Source organism: Lissotriton helveticus, chromosome 5_1 (assembly GCF_964261635.1).
Source record: "Lissotriton helveticus chromosome 5_1, aLisHel1.1, whole genome shotgun sequence".
Lineage (NCBI taxonomy): Eukaryota > Metazoa > Chordata > Amphibia > Caudata > Salamandridae > Lissotriton > Lissotriton helveticus.
In genome coordinates, this window is record NC_136065.1 from 1,030,622,515 (window position 1) to 1,030,634,988 (window position 12,474).

General features: G+C 45.8%; 1 protein-coding gene across 1 annotated transcript in view; it reads left to right on the forward strand.

Annotated features, from left to right (window-relative positions):
• The window catches only part of PYROXD2 (pyridine nucleotide-disulphide oxidoreductase domain 2), a 541,945-nt gene that overhangs the window by 61,682 nt on the left and 467,789 nt on the right, over positions 1-12,474 (forward strand). The window lies entirely within an intron of this gene.

The window sequence follows — 12,474 nt, forward strand, 5'->3', positions numbered from 1 at the left end:
GAAAGGGTTGCCAGGGAGTCTACTAGCGTTAGCTTGATTTGAGTTACGGTGGCTTCATCCGCCGCAACCTGCGCCCATTTTAACCTGCGCGAGTCATTGGACATAATCACATCTGATGGTATCGTGTCCGGAATACCACTCCAGTTCTGGGTGCAAATCACATCTAGTGTCAGAAAAAGAGGTTTATGGTCACTCTCTGGTCTGTTCACGACATCCACATCCCTCACCCTATGCCAGAATTCTAGATTAATGAGAAGATAATTAATCCTACTTTTCCTTGCCCCATTGCTGAAGGTAAAATTGCCTTTTGTGTCTGATTTAGATCTGGCATTTACTGCACGGAGCACACACTCCATTGTAAGACTTTTAAGCTTTAGTCCACTTCTTAACTGGGGCAAGCAATAATGACGGGTCGCCCCAAACGCGTCTTCATCACTGGTTAGATTCCCGTCCTCATAACCAAGAGGCTCGAACGTGCAATTAAAATTCCCCGCAATGATCTTATTACAGGGCCCCTTTAGAGTTTTCAGGAAAGAATCCAAACTAGAAATGATTGGGGAGGCCTTTCCACCTGCCTGACCTCTGGCATAGATGTTTATAAATATACACTCAGACTCATGCATGGAAGTTATTCTGATAGCCTGAATATCTGGGATATCAATCACTAACTCTTTAACCTGAAAACCAGCTTGTTGTCTCACCTATAACGAGAAGTGTGGCTCAATGGTTAGAGTGGCAGACCCTGATGCAGAGGTCTGGCCCGGGACCAGCGTTCAATTCCTGCCTCGGCGGGTCTTGGGCTCAGTTTCCTCGCACCTGATAATTCTCGCCTCGGTGCCTATCCTAATCATGGGTCCCACTCTGCAACTCTGGGCAATAGCTTGCTTAATCTCCACAATGGCCCCAACAGCGCTGGGATGCCTGGCTTCACCTTGGGGGTGCCCAGGAGTGGGCATTTCACAGGGAAAAGCCAGGAAGGGTTCCACAGCGGTATGCGTACAGCGCCAAGACGCCTCAGGGTATAAGTGCGCTATACAAGTACGAATTCATTTCATTTCATAACAGTAACCCACCAGATGGGCGCCCTTTACTACTAGGAGCCGCCTGCTTGCAGAATGCCAAAAAACCTGTCCGAAAGACCGTGTCCAAAGCCCAGGTTTCTTGGAACGCAACCATGTCACATGTCTCAATAAAGTTAGACCAGTCCTCGGATCTGGTCTTCGTGAGCAACCCCGCAATGTTCCAGGATATTATATTAAATGGCCTCTTGGCCAAGCCAGTCCTATGTCCAAGCATAGACATATTCTCTATTATAGCAAGAAGTTTGTTTCATTTATGTAGGCACATATTCTCTATATCTATTTTGGGTTAAGGAACATTTCTAAGAACACTTCCAGGGGGTGGATACAAGGTTATTCTACAACATTTAGGGTGTCTCATACAGTTAACATATATGGTTTGCCGCTGGTCATTCTACAACATGTTTAATTTAGAATTAACAAATAGGAACTGCTACTCAGAAGTGTGTAGTATGCTGGAATAGATGAGTTGGGGCAGCTTATAATGTACAGCTTAACACTGGCTTCATATGGTTACAGGCCCCTTGCGGAGTGATGGAATTGCAGAGTAGTGTGTGACCTAAAGAATTGGAACATCCAGCTGAAATATGAATGTGGGATTGTCTTGGGTGTAACAGTAGAATTAAAACATTAACTCCCAAATGTGTTGAACTTAGGAAGGTCTTGTGGTGCATGACCTGCTGGACATACTACATTTGGCGCAACTTGATCAGCATGTCAGCCTTCCCACTCATCAGGCCGGTCACATACTTGACCCCATTTGTACCCACTTGCCCATTGTTCTAAGGGATCCTTGACTGGTTTAATGGTCGGATCATTTCATATCCTACTTTTCGTGGGAAGTGTCTAATGCTGAGTCATTGGCGCGATCTTGCCGTAAATCAGCTTTTGGGAAAATAGACCCACTCTAATTCAATCTGGCCTTGGAAACTTCCAGGCCTACTCTGACAGGGGTGCTTGAGGAGTGCTTGACGGAGTTCACTGGCTGGGTGTCTCGGGCAGTTGCCACTGTGGCCTCACATCGGTCCATCAGGTTGGCTAGGGAATCTCCTTCAAAACCCTGGTTTAACTCTGCCCTTAAAGCTGCGAAGCATGAATTCAAGATCCTTGAGTGGGCTTGGCGAAGGAGTGGATACAGCCCGGCAGCCAAGCGGAAGCTCAGAGATAATCAAAAAACATTCTATGAAGCTATTACACTGGCTAAAGGGCAATTCTACACTGCCCGCATCGAATCTGCCAGTAACAACTCCGAAGAAATTTTTTGCCATTGTTCAGAGCTTCACGTCCCCTTTTGCCCAAGCGAGTGTGACTCTATCTTCCCGTGCTTGGTGTAACACTCTCTCCTGCTTCTTTAGGGATAAGATTCAGACTATTCAGGCAGTGTTTACACCCTGTGACGGCAGCAGTGGGGGATTTCCGGGGTCTCAACCTATTGATTCTGCTCACTCACTGTCGGTATTCAGGCCGGTCGATCCTTTGGAATCTCTCAAGATCCTTAAGGGTGTCAAGTCTGGTTCGCCATCAGACCCCTGTTCTGCAAGGCTTCTGGCAGCAGTGGCAGAGAGCACAAACATTGAAGTGAACTCCATTATTAACATGTCACTCCAGAAAGCAGTTGTACCACAGGTCTGGAAGCAGGTAAAGATCCATAGCAGAGACTCACATATGACATGGCACATGCGAGGAGCAATTTCCCTGCCTATTACTACCTTCCACTTTCACGAGTGTCAGAGATATAAGTTCTTGGGTCGGTATGAAAAAATGCACAATGGTATGTTACTTATGTTATATTACATATATTTATGATGGGCGCAGATACTAATGAGTTTCCCAGAGCGAAGCCTAGTGGGGTATGGAGAGAGATTATCAGGCAAAGCAGTGTATCTTTAATTTCCTTTTAAAAGCTACTGAGTCCTGAATGGAACGCAGGACGAGAGGAAGGGCATTCCAAGTCGCGGCAGCCTTCACTGCAAAGGAGCTGGCAGCCTTCACTGCAAAGGAGCTGCCCCCTACCCTCTGATACTTGAAGCAAAGGACCTGGGCAAAGCATAGGGACACGGATCGAAGGGCTCGCTAACTCTACACATGCAAAGGAATGCAACGTTCAAATACAACAACACAATCCCCTTGAGGTCCGGGCTCTAGTAGTTGTCAGGCTAATCCCTGTTCCACCCTCCTTCCTGTAACGTGTTCAGGGTTATTCCCCATTTACTGGCAGCTGTATCAGGAAATGGAAACTATTAGGCTGTACTCAAGAGTGCTTCCTTTTGACCTTTTAAGAACTTAGTCAACAGTGTCTGTGGTGCTGCATCACCGTTTCCAGTGAGTTTCCTTGGGGCCCAACTGGGCCAGTTGACATCTTACCTGCTCTTGCAGCACAGAAGGGTTCAGCAATACAGCAGGTACCTTCAGACGTGCACCTGCAAGTCCTCCTCAGGTCAGGCTGCTCGCAGCACAGGCTCTCTCTCCTGAGTGGCGCTGCTGGAGGTCTCCCTAATGTCAGAGCAGCTCCCTGCTTGCAAAGCCACAATAAGTTGACTTTCCTCAATGGGCAGGAAGGAATCCTCTCTTCAGCTCCTGACTGGAGTCAGCAAGGGTGCTACACTGACCACAACATCTCCAGCAGTCCTCAGTGGAGAGGGTCCGTTCCCTCGCAGTGCATGTCCAACCTGCGGATTGTAACCTTAGTTTATACTTCAGGCAGCGGCTGGAATCCTTTGGCAACATTGGAACCAGCAGCCCCTTCTGGCATACTGGGTTGCTGTGGTATGGGATTATATGGGCGCAGGCACTCCCAGCACTCGTACCTTGCCCATAGAGTTGCACATTTTGCCTCTACTTGAAGCTGTAACTTTACTGATGGTTCCCTCTAGCATATGGGTTCACAACAGTACAGCAGTACAGGTGTAGCAAAGTCTATGGCTGCCCTCTCTTGGCATACGGGGGTCGCCAAAACAATCTTGTACACAGGTGATGGCCTGATTGGGGCTCTGCTGAATCTGCAAACCTTGCATAATGAATCCTCATGGTAGAGCTCCCAACTGGACCTTGTTCTTTCTAGTGCTCTTCTCTTCCTCAAAGGGCACAATGGTCTTGGCAAGCAGGCAGGCGCTGCTGGTGTTCCAGGTTCCAAAGTAGGTGGTCTTGGTTTCTCTAGGAATGTCCCCTCACTAGCAGGCGTAGACCCGCAGTCCTGCGGTCCTGGTCACAGGCAGAAGTCCTGGTTACAGGCAGCAGTCTTGCAGAGCTTCCTTTCCTCTCACAGCCCATCTGTATGCTTGGCAGATGACACATTTTTGGGGATTCAACCTCTCCTTCTTAAAGTTCTTTGCCAGACACCAAATGTGATTTAAGAATTGGGACTTTGAAGTTTTATGCTGTGGTTCTGCTTCTTTTGAAGTAGGGCCACTTCTCCTTTTTATCTTCCTTCATGAAAGAGGTCTTCTTCAGCAGGCACTACTCCGAAGCTGATTGTCCACAACACAATTCATGAGAGTGACCAGAGTTCACACCTGGATTTCAGACACGGTGGTATGTGCATCACAATGCTAATCCCAAACCCCCAACCCTACTCTATATGATTCTCTCATCAGCCCCATCTCCCTTCCTGAGGTGTGTCCAGGCCCCTTCCTTGTGATCTATCACTGAGTCGAAGAGCAATCTTTTGAAATATAAAGGGAATCTCTGCCTTTCCCCTCCAGTATGCGCCTTCCAGCTCACAGAAATGTAGGAATACACCAATCTGCCTGGGGAGATTCCACTCCTCCTCATGTCTTCACCAGGTCGGCCTGGGCTTCCCAAAATGCAACCCAGGGTCCTCCATACAATGTACCATTGCAGGCACACCCACTCAGTGTATGTTTATGGCACACTTTCAGTCCAGCACTGTTTATCCATGCCTTGTATCCTTACATGTACCCATGTGTACAATATGCACACTTCATATTGTACTCCACACAAGTACACATACCCTCAGCACATGCTTTATCCATACATGCATTGCACAGCCCTAAGTCTCTCCTGTAATGTATTCCTCTCGGCATACATACACTCAGTACATGTACTAACCACCCATGCACCGCACAGTACTGCTCAGTACTTGTACTGTACCCTTCCCAGGAACACATACAACCAATGTAGTCACTAGCACTCCTCATCTTACCTGGCGTAGGCCAAGTGTGAGTTAAGCACACAGTAGCAGAACCTTTAAAAAGGTGAGTGAGCCTGTAACCCTCACTTCAGTGACACAGGCAGGGACATAGGTCCTGTTCACTATTACTGATCACTACACAGTCTGCTGCCACCACCGTGCTCATGCATGCTATTTAACCCCAGGTGAAAGCGGTAGCCTTCCACCACGCTGAGGGTGCCCGTCCCAGTCCAACAAGACCACAATCCAATGAGACATGCCTATGTCGTGGAAGACATGCATGATCCTTGTTCACCTATGAAAGAAAATCAGCATTATGGATCCAGACATCAGTACAGTTGGGTACCCAGGGCACAGTGGCACATCTTTACTACTAGGATTTTTTTGTTCCGACTTACATGTTCTATATAAGGCTTCTTTTTCTGAATTTGCAAACATTCTGTTCCTCCAATACTTTTTTCTTAAAATATTTTGTTTTTGATACTCACAACCTCCTATGGGAATATATCAATTTATAATTAGTAATCAGGTTTGTTTGACAACTTTCTTTCTTTTTGGATTGAAGAAGGCTGATAGGTCTGATCAGTGAACATCGTTGAAATAATGGGAATTTCTTTTCAGAATTTGGATGGCTATTCGTGGGTGGAAATCCCTCAAAGCTCCCACTCTATACAATTATGTATGTCTTGAGAGTACTGGTTCTATTTGCAAAGTGAGGGCCAAAATGGTGAACGCAATATATTTCATTATGGTTGTCAGCATTTAAATGGGGGGTCTTCATTGTCTAATGTAGCAAATGCTTGTAAATCTTTTAAAATTTTGTTTACACCTTTGATGTCCCATCAATCTGAAAAGGAATGAGGTATTATTATGTGAGCTCTTTCACACATAGAACATCTTCAATAACTCTGCTGGTCTCTTGATCCGATAGGGAATCTTTTCCCAAATCACACCGTCCAGCACATTAAATGGAGTGATGTTCAAAGCAATGTGATCCCTACATGCTCTCTGAGAAGAAGATTGAGGTTGCAGTTCTTAAACCACAGGGAATGGCACAGTATTAACAGGAATTTAAGGCCTGAGTTAGATCTTGGCGGACAGGTTACTTCCTCACAACGGTTATGGATACCCCGTCTGCCTAAATATAAATCCCAAGGATATAATGGGATTTATATTCAGTGGATGGGATATCCTTCACCATTGTGATAGAGTAACCTGTCTGCCAAGATTTAATTCAGGCCTGTAGTCTCCATTCAATAACAGCAATGACAAACTCTCCAATAACAATACAGAATAAGACCATGGTGGTCTAAGCTACTTTTCATGAAACCAGCAGCAAACAGCAACCCATTTGTACATGTTGAACAACTGTGAAGTGTGTTGGTATGTCATCTAACTCAAAGCAGAATAATTTTGATAAAACTTTATTTCTTGAAATGGAGATTTTCAATGTATGTTGGCAAACAGGACGACTTGTAATACATTATAACAGTAGTTGAGACAGTTTTCAAGAATTCTTTTCCAAAATTCAGATGTCACTGGACATTTTCAATTAAACCTGAGATCCAAAATGTAGACATCACAGAATGGAGAATAGCCTTTTAAGAGTTAAGCTTGAAAAACCTATAGTAATCATGGATTTCCTATTTACCTTGAAGGAGGTAGCTAATATTGCTTTGGACATCTATGTATAATGATTGTTTTTTTGAGTGTGTCATCAAAATCTGACAAAAGATCCAGGTAATCAGGGCCCGCAAAGGGCACCAAAATAACAGGTTCTCTGGGGGCAACAGACCCCCACACCCCCCTCACCCAGCAGCAGGGGTAGGATTTCTAACCCGCTGGACCAAGGACTCAGTCAGTGCCCCAATACAATTAGAAATCCAATTGGACTGCAACCCATTCAAAACCTGCTGAGAAATACTGCACAGCAAATGTACCTGGTTACAATCAGTCCCACAAGATTGGTTCAGGGACACATTCTAACTCCAAACCCTCTTTCGTTCTTGAATAACACACTCAAATAGCACTAAGAAACCCGACAGGAACTTTTAAAGTGTTTATTTTAAAATCCTATCTCAAGGCATAAATTATGAATGATAACCACACAGAATACTTAAAGGAATCTAAGGCCAGATGTAGGTAGGCATTTACCGGTCGGTAACAGCCGAATTCGGCCGTTACCGACCGGTAAATGCAATTTGAGATGTAGGGCCCTGTATTTTACAGAATCGGTAAATTTACCGATCGGTAAATTTACCGATTCTGTAAAATACCGAATCGGTATTTTTACCGATTCGGTAAAATTGATATGTAGGTGGGACTCTTCTGAGTCCCACAAGCATTACAAAATCGGTATTTTACCATCAAATTCTATTTGATGGTAAAATACCGATTCCGGTGTGCATGCACATGTGTGCATGCACACCTGTGCCATATGACAGGCAGACCTGCCCTTAGGGCAGGTATGCCTGCCACATGGCACCCAAACCGTTTTGGGGGTGCTAGAGGGTGTCAAAGTGACACCCCCTGCACCCTTGTGAAAATCGGTATTTACCGATTCGGTAAATACCGAATCGGTAATGCCCATTCATTCCTATGGGCTTCAAAGCCCATAGGAATGAATGGGCATTACCGGTCGGTATTTACCAAATCGGTAAATACCGACTTTTACCGATTCGGTAAATCAACATCTGGATTTACCTAAATCTCGGAACTTCTATTTTACCGATTCATAAATACCGAATCGGTAAAATTCGGTATTTATGAGTCGGTAAAATAGAATTACCTACATCTGGCCCCTAGTGATGCATGTCATGGTCAGCAAAAACAGAAAGAACATTTTTAACATAGTAACAAGTTCCTAGTATCCTAACACCCTAAAGCTATTTTTGGGTGCTATGCTAAATGTTACCAGAAGCAGTAAATAGCAAGCCCGTGTTTTGGATTTCTTAAAGATCCCACAGCATTCCTGGTTGGCAATGGATACCGACGTGACCTCTTGACTGATAGTCCTAGTGGGAAGGCCCTCGTACCTATAATCAGATACCTGGGGTTTTATAGAATCTGATTGTGGATCTTTATATATATAGAACATAACTATTTCCAGACACTAAAGTGTCAAAAAGACTAAACAATCATGCCAATAAGTGTGTCATCTCGATTCACATAATCATTAAATGCGCCTATAATGACAACAATAAAAAGTATCAACTTATACAGTGAGTTGTCATGATGTTATGGCAGCCTTCATAACTGAAAACAATAAAATATGTCATCCTAGATGGTAAGCAGATATGATGCCAACATTTCTGCAACTGTCTTCGAGATTCACTCTTTCCAAAAAGAAATAAAAGACTCTGAAAGCAGGCAAATGATACAAATAGAAGAGACAAAAACAGGAACTGCCAGGGGGTTTACAACACTGGTGATTGTAATAGTGGCGGAGGTGGTCGTTGTATTGGCAGTGGTAGTGATGAATTGCACTTGAGTTTAGACAGAGGATTAACAAACAGTTTTTGTTTAATTCTTTTTTTTTCACTGTGCACATTTTATTTCTCTTAAATCTGATGCTCAAATAAATTCCAGTGCATTAATCCTTATGTATGGTGTCCATCCGAGGTACATTCCTGTAGTACCAGATAGTGGCCAGTGCTCAGCTATGTATACATTCCTCCCTAAGGTTGCCTCTTACTTCAGACTTGTAGAAGGTGACCTTTGATTTCAGGCCTTGACTTGTATAGACATTCACTAGATTTCAGTCTTGATCTGTTGTACAGGACGCTCATTGCACTTTGATCAATGCAGTTCAACAGAAGAAGAGATCACAAAACTTCCTAGAAGTGGAAAGAAAGAGCTGCTGTTGCACTGGGACAGGAACAGACTAATTTGCATATAGCCAAGTTCTGAGCTGGGATGGTGCAGTGAGCTAAAAAACGGTGATGGATCAAGCCCTGATCTTTGGACTGGGTAAGAGTGGTCTGCTTAATTCAGGCACTCTGTTCATCACCACCCCCTTTTCTGAATCATTTTGTCCACCATAAGCGTGGAAGGGTATACTCAGATGTGAGTCCCTTGCTCATTGCACCATCAGGATTCAAGCAAGCCGGGCCGACGACGCCTGAAATGGCAGAAACCGGTCCCCGGAAGCTTGTTTCCTTCCCAGTATAAGAATTGGCTTGGTAGTTTGGTTTGCCCTGTTCCCATCATGCACTGGGACAGGAACAGACTAATTTGCATATAGCCAAGTTCTGAGCTGGGATGGTGCAGTGAGCTAAAAAACGGTGATGGATCAAGCCCTGATCTTTGGACTGGGTAAGAGTGGTCTGCTTAATTCAGGCACTCTGTTCATCACCACCCCCTTTTCTGAATCATTTTGTCCACCATAAGCGTGGAAGGGTATACTCAGATGTGAGTCCCTTGCTCATTGCACCATCAGGATTCAAGCAAGCCGGGCCGACGACGCCTGAAATGGCAGAAACCGGTCCCCGGAAGCTTGTTTCCTTCCCAGTATAAGAATTGGCTTGGTAGTTTGGTTTGCCCTGTTCCCATCATGCACTGGGACAGGAACAGACTAATTTGCATATAGCCAAGTTCTGAGCTGGGATGGTGCAGTGAGCTAAAAAACGGTGATGGATCAAGCCCTGATCTTTGGACTGGGTAAGAGTGGTCTGCTTAATTCAGGCACTCTGTTCATCACCACCCCCTTTTCTGAATCATTTTGTCCACCATAAGCGTGGAAGGGTATACTCAGATGTGAGTCCCTTGCTCATTGCACCATCAGGATTCAAGCAAGCCGGGCCGACGACGCCTGAAATGGCAGAAACCGGTCCCCGGAAGCTTGTTTCCTTCCCAGTATAAGAATTGGCTTGGTAGTTTGGTTTGCCCTGTTCCCATCATGCACTGGGACAGGAACAGACTAATTTGCATATAGCCAAGTTCTGAGCTGGGATGGTGCAGTGAGCTAAAAAACAGTGATGGATCAAGCCCTGATCTTTGGACTGGGTAAGAGCGGTCTGCTTAATTCAGGCACTCTGTTCATCACCACCCCCTTTTCTGAATCATTTTGTCCACCATAAGCGTGGAAGGGTATACTCAGATGTGAGTCCCTTGCTCGTTGCACCATCAGGATTCAAGCAAGCCGGGCCGACGACGCCTGAAATGGCAGAAACCGGTCCCCGGAAGCTTGTTTCCTTCCCAGTATAAGAATTGGCTTGGTAGTTTGGTTTGCCCTGTTCCCATCATGCACTGGGACAGGAACAGACTAATTTGCATATAGCCAAGTTCTGAGCTGGGATGGTGCAGTGAGCTAAAAAACGGTGATGGATCAAGCCGTGATCTTTGGACTGGGTAAGAGTGGTCTGCTTAATTCAGGCACTCTGTTCATCACCACCCCCTTTTCTGAATCATTTTGTCCACCATAAGCGTGGAAGGGTATACTCAGATGTGAGTCCCTTGCTCATTGCACCATCAGGATTCAAGCAAGCCGGGCCGACGACGCCTGAAATGGCAGAAACCGGTCCCCGGAAGCTTGTTTCCTTCCCAGTATAAGAATTGGCTTGGTAGTTTGGTTTGCCCTGTTCCCATCATGCACTGGGACAGGAACAGACTAATTTGCATATAGCCAAGTTCTGAGCTGGGATGGTGCAGTGAGCTAAAAAACGGTGATGGATCAAGCCCTGATCTTTGGACTGGGTAAGAGTGGTCTGCTTAATTCAGGCACTCTGTTCATCACCACCCCCTTTTCTGAATCATTTTGTCCACCATAAGCGTGGAAGGGTATACTCAGATGTGAGTCCCTTGCTCATTGCACCATCAGGATTCAAGCAAGCCGGGCCGACGACGCCTGAAATGGCAGAAACCGGTCCCCGGAAGCTTGTTTCCTTCCCAGTATAAGAATTGGCTTGGTAGTTTGGTTTGCCCTGTTCCCATCATGCACTGGGACAGGAACAGACTAATTTGCATATAGCCAAGTTCTGAGCTGGGATGGTGCAGTGAGCTAAAAAACGGTGATGGATCAAGCCTTGATCTTTGGACTGGGTAAGAGTGGTCTGCTTAATTCAGGCACTCTGTTCATCACCACCCCCTTTTCTGAATCATTTTGTCCACCATAAGCGTGGAAGGGTATACTCAGATGTGAGTCCCTTGCTCATTGCACCATCAGGATTCAAGCAAGCCGGGCCGACGACGCCTGAAATGGCAGAAACCGGTCCCCGGAAGCTTGTTTCCTTCCCAGTATAAGAATTGGCTTGGTAGTTTGGTTTGCCCTGTTCCCATCATGCACTGGGACAGGAACAGACTCATTTGCATATAGCCAAGTTCTGAGCTGGGATGGTGCAGTGAGCTAAAAAACAGTGATGGATCAAGCCGTGATCTTTGGACTGGGTAAGAGTGGTCTGCTTAATTCAGGCACTCTGTTCATCACCACCCCCTTTTCTGAATCATTTTGTCCACCATAAGCGTGGAAGGGTATACTCAGATGTGAGTCCCTTGCTCATTGCACCATCAGGATTCAAGCAAGCCGGGCCGACGACGCCTGAAATGGCAGAAACCGGTCCCCGGAAGCTTGTTTCCTTCCCAGTATAAGAATTGGCTTGGTAGTTTGGTTTGCCCTGTTCCCATCATGCACTGGGACAGGAACAGACTAATTTGCATATAGCCAAGTTCTGAGCTGGGATGGTGCAGTGAGCTAATAAACGGTGATGGATCAAGCCCTGATCTTTGGACTGGGTAAGAGTGGTCTGCTTAATTCAGGCACTCTGTTCATCACCACCCCCTTTTCTGAATCATTTTGTCCACCATAAGCGTGGAAGGGTATACTCAGATGTGAGTCCCTTGCTCATTGCACCATCAGGATTCAAGCAAGCCGGGCCGACGACGCCTGATATGGCAGAAACCGGTCCCCGGAAGCTTGTTTCCTTCCCAGTATAAGAATTGGCTTGGTAGTTTGGTTTGCCCTGTTCCCATCATGCACTGGGACAGGAACAGACTAATTTGCATATAGCCAAGTTCTGAGCTGGGATGGTGCAGTGAGCTAAAAAACGGTGATGGATCAAGCCCTGATCTTTGGACTGGGTAAGAGTGGTCTGCTTAATTCAGGCACTCTGTTCATCACCACCCCCTTTTCTGAATCATTTTGTCCACCATAAGCGTGGAAGGGTATACTCAGATGTGAGTCCCTTGCTCATTGCACCATCAGGATTCAAGCAAGCCGGGCCGACGACGCCTGAAATGGCAGAAACCGGT